Raw genomic sequence first — 4,546 nt, 5'->3', positions numbered from 1 at the left:
GAAGGAGGAATCGGGCGGCCGCGGCATTCTTCTTAAATTGTGAGCCATTTAGGGAATAGGGAGCTGTCTGCTTTGGAAACTTGCATGGGCCGTTCGGGCCAACATGGCCACCAGTGTCTGGGCAGCCATGTCTTTTTGGGCCAATCTGGGCATGTGCTCCGCGCATGCCCAGAATGGCCCAAAAAGACACGGGCAGCACGGGCAGCACGGCCGCGCGCTTAAGGGTTTTATGGTATAGGATGGTAGACCACTTCTTGTGTTTGCATGAAGTTGCAAGTCTTGCCTATTCATAACACAGTCCAATTGAAAACGAACATCTTTACGCATATAGGCTGTCATAATCTATTTTTTTAATTTAACATATATTTATACCACCCAAAACGTACGTCTCTAGGTGGTTTACAACAAAAAATGACAACAAAAAAGTTAAAATCATTAGTTAAAACAAATAAACGACAACAGAAAAATTAAAACATTAGTTAAAATAAATGACAGCAAAAAGTTAACACCACAACAATTCAAAATTTTAAAACAATATCTTAAAACAATGTTAAAACTATTAAAACAGTAATTAATTAATTAAATTATCATATTTGGTAATGTAACAAGCTTTGTCCTCAAAAGTCACTTTGCAACCTTCATTGACTCCATGGCCCACAGAGATCAAGTTACACTCCATATCAGGGACTAAGAGAGCATCCTGGATCAAAATTTTCTCAATCTGTCCACCAAACTGCCAGCAACGAAGTTTGGCTGTTCCTCTCCCCTTCAAAAAAAATCATGTTCCCCTCAGCAACAAAGCAGGAACTTTGTATCCCCCCCCCCCTTCAATAAACAGTTCAGGGGAATTCAGAACATTTTGGGTAGCACCTGAATAAAATAAAAACATTTCTTTCATTTCTGGTAAGTTCTGATTCTTTGACTGTCTCTCTTAGTCTCATGTTCCTTAAATCCAGGTGCTGTTTGCCTTTCTGTCTGCGAGAACGCTGTCTATTGTGTTCACAGACTGTAAGTCATCTCTGTTGCTATGGTAACCAGGTGTTCCCCCTCTAGGATTCTTTCTGCATTTACCACATTTAGGACCTTGGCAATTAGCTTGAGAATTCTCAGCTTCATTGCAGTTGAGGCAAAGCCTTTGTTTCCTGAAAAAGGCTGTAGTACTGTCCCCATGCTTTTCAAAATCTGTTTCTTCCTGTTTAAGATTGAAATCTTGCAAGCACGCAATTACAGTTTCCAATTCAAGCTCACTATTTGAAACCTCCAGTGCCATTTTTACATGATTATTACGTTGTGGCAAAGATCTCAGAATCAAGCCAATTAACACTTGATCATCCAAAGTAGATCCATGTTGTTTAAGTAATCTGTGAGTCTCCTACATTCCACTTATATGGGTTGAAAGATCCCCTCCTACCTCCAGCTGCATTTTGCAAATCCTTTGAATTAAAAGAACAGCAGCGTTGGGGGAGAATCTGTCACACCTTTTTGAGCTTTTTCAACACCTCTGAGGCAATTTTAGTCTCTTTGAAATGCATTAGTAAATCATCACTCACATTTAGAAGAACCAAGACATATGCTCTGTCGTTCTGTGAATCTCACTCTTTTTTGGCAGCCTCCCCATCTGTTGGTTGTGGTTCTCTGAATACTCCATTAATTCCTTTTGCCATCAGGAGAGCTTCCATTTTCATAACCCATTGTTCATAATGCCTTCCATTTAGCTTGGAAAAGGCAGCGACGCTCGCCTCTGGATCCATGCTGTCTTTCTAACTCACTCAGCTGCACTTTAAAAGGAAAAAATCCGCTGCAGAATTTTGGGCTGCTGAGCCTGTAATCCTGTTGGGGTTTGTGATTATTTAGCGAAGCACCACACCAAGGAAGCTACCACTCCAGTTACAGAGTGCAGAGTTTAGTTGTTGCAGCTATTTAAGTAACACACATGGAGATCATTGTAGAGTCTAAACTAAATAGGTTTATTAGTGAAATACATTTGGAATAGGAAAGACCTATCCTATCTATCAGCTACATAATGAATAGGTAGGGAGAGAGAGAAATGTTTCCACCTTCTCTCTGGAGGACTGACTCACTACAGGGAGTACCTGAGGAGTCAAGGCGAGGGTCATACAGCAGAGGAAAGCAGGGAGTGGTAAGGAGATCCTCAATAGCCACCTCTGCTCCCAATGCCCCTAGTGGTCATTAGGATAGGTGGTGCAAAAGGTCAATGCACTTGAACTCCATCTCCAACAAAGGGACCTCCGGTTTGGTATTTAATTTGAACCTGGCCTCAATTTCTCATGGAACACTTTGTGACTTCGGGATGTGTGTGTGTGTGTGTGAGAGAGAGAGAGGGGGGGGTGTTGTTGATGTATTGTGTGTAGTATTTTTCTAGTTTAGGGATCTTTCCCAAATTGTTGGGGGTTTTAGTGCAATGATGCAATCTTCTTGTTCTTGTGCAGTTTTGCTCATCACACAAATGCTTCATAAATCAGAACGTCAGCCAGGTAAAATCTTTGCACTAGCTGCCATTTTGCTACTGGCTTCACCTCCCCAGGTTGCCATTTTGTGACCAACTCTGCTCCCCCGAGCTGCTGTTTTGTGCTGGTAGCTCCCAAGGCTCTGGCAAAAAGAGAGAGAGAAAGTAGCTTCTAGAAATCTTAGGTCTGCCTGCCCTTGACTTAAGGGGTTGTTGGAAGGATTTCTGAGATAATGTATGTGGCACACTTCAAACACTCTGAAGTGCAATGTTACTGTTGTTTGTTAGTTAATTAGAATGACTTACCATGACACAGGTCTACATAGACCTTGACTATCTGAACTCACCAATCAGGCCAGTCAAGCTTAAAACTGTAACCACTCTGGCACTTAAGTTTGACTGACGAGTCAGTTATGCCAAAACTGGATTCCAATCTTCCCTTCTGGATTCCTATTGAAAGACATTTTAAATTGGTTAAAGATTCTTAGTCTAGATGGTTCACTCTAGGCTTGGCCTAGAGGAGGAGAAGCATCAATATCAGAGATCCAATTCGAGTCAGGCAAGTCTCCCAATAGTCCCAAGAAATGATGAGAATCTTATTTGTTTAGCAAAGCTTTGTTTCAGCACTCACCACAATCCAGAGGGTGTGGCTCCAGCACCCTTCCGGACATGGAGTAGCTTTTTTCCAGACAGCGCAACCGGCCAGCAGAACAGGAGTTGTAGGAAACAGCTCACGATATTTCAGGACCACATATCTCAAAGACTGAGGGCTGGGATCTTTAAGACGTCCCCAGGGAAAACTGCTATTCCAGGTACATTTTCCCATTCTCTTCACATCAGGGAGCATCTACGCTACAGTGGCTTGGTCTGCACTTTTGTTAAGTGACCAATGTCCTTTCTTGACACAATTGTGAACTACAGTAGAAGTCAATTCACAAGTGTGCTCTGTCTTCTGAAGGGAGACGTATTCAGATGGTGTCACAACCCACAGCACTCCTCCAGGACGGTTATCCAAGTTGAATTCATAGGCTGATTTCTTTCCATTGAAGTTCACAATCATCCTGCTCATACAATGCCCATAGGTTTGCCATCTCACCTTTGTTCCCGGCAACAGCTTCAATGGATTCAAAATGTTGTTCAGAATGCATTCCCACATCTGGCCTTAGTTGGGCAAACTTGGAATCAATGTTATGGTGACAGATGGGAGCACAGCAGCATGGTCTGGGGATCTAATCTTCCTTGTCTTCTGATGGTGATCTTTGAACCTGGGAAACTTCACATGAGGTTCAGACCTACTCATAATAGGTAACTCGGTTTGAGTTTGGAGTGGATCGCTCTCCCCTGGCGGAAGGGTCGAGGTCACTCTACAAAAAAGACAAATATCACTCAACTCCATAATAATTTTCCCATCCCAAACATAACCATTGACATACAATACCCCAACATCCCTTTTGCACAACATTGGCCATGTGTGTGAGTGTAGGGTGTGTGTAAATGCATAGCCTGTGTTTCCACCTGCTTTCGCCTAGCTCTCACCCTGTTTTATCCAATGGATGGCTTGCCCAGAAAAACATAGCCGTGTCATGCAAATTCAGAGCAAACAGGAAGGTCACCATCATTGCGCAATACCAAATAGATGGCAATAACAACCTTCACACACGTTGGGTGTCTCTCACACCCTCAAGTCCCCCTCTAGGCATTGTGATTGTATCTGAAATAAAATACATGCAAAATTAAAACATAAATCACGAAATAAAGCAAAGAAAGGCCCTCCCTTTTGGAGTGAAAAGAAAAATAGAAGAAGAAAGAAAAGGGGGAAATAACAGCAAATGGCATACATGCATGTAAGTGATGGAGGAAACTATGTTCCCTTTCCCCTAAATATGCCAGACACATCAATCAACTGGAGCCACTCCATTCCAAGTTCCCGGAGAGGCATTTTCCATGAGCTGTGCCCGCGTAAGACCCCCTCCTCTTGCACAGAACACAGGATCCATTTTCTGCCTCTGAGTGGCCCAGGTCCTTCTTCGACCTCCCAGAATTTTTGATGTACGAAGCCAAATATTAGATGGGCATAAC

The 4,546-nt window shown here is 42.8% G+C and overlaps 1 long non-coding RNA gene across 1 annotated transcript; it reads right to left on the bottom strand.

Annotated features, from left to right (window-relative positions):
* Positions 1–330: 330 nt before the first annotated feature.
* On the bottom strand, positions 331–4,260 carry LOC128351038 (uncharacterized). Its single transcript, XR_008319565.1, has 2 exons — positions 1,551–4,260; positions 331–766 (listed from the first exon to the last, which is right to left on the bottom strand). It is a non-coding gene; the product is annotated as an uncharacterized LOC128351038 (long non-coding RNA).
* Between the last annotated feature and the right edge of the window lie 286 nt (positions 4,261–4,546).

Source organism: Hemicordylus capensis, chromosome 3, assembly GCF_027244095.1.
Source record: "Hemicordylus capensis ecotype Gifberg chromosome 3, rHemCap1.1.pri, whole genome shotgun sequence".
NCBI classification, from domain to species: domain Eukaryota; kingdom Metazoa; phylum Chordata; class Lepidosauria; order Squamata; family Cordylidae; genus Hemicordylus; species Hemicordylus capensis.
The sequence above is the reverse complement of the archived record's forward strand: the minus strand, read 5'-3'. Positions and strand labels throughout refer to the sequence as shown.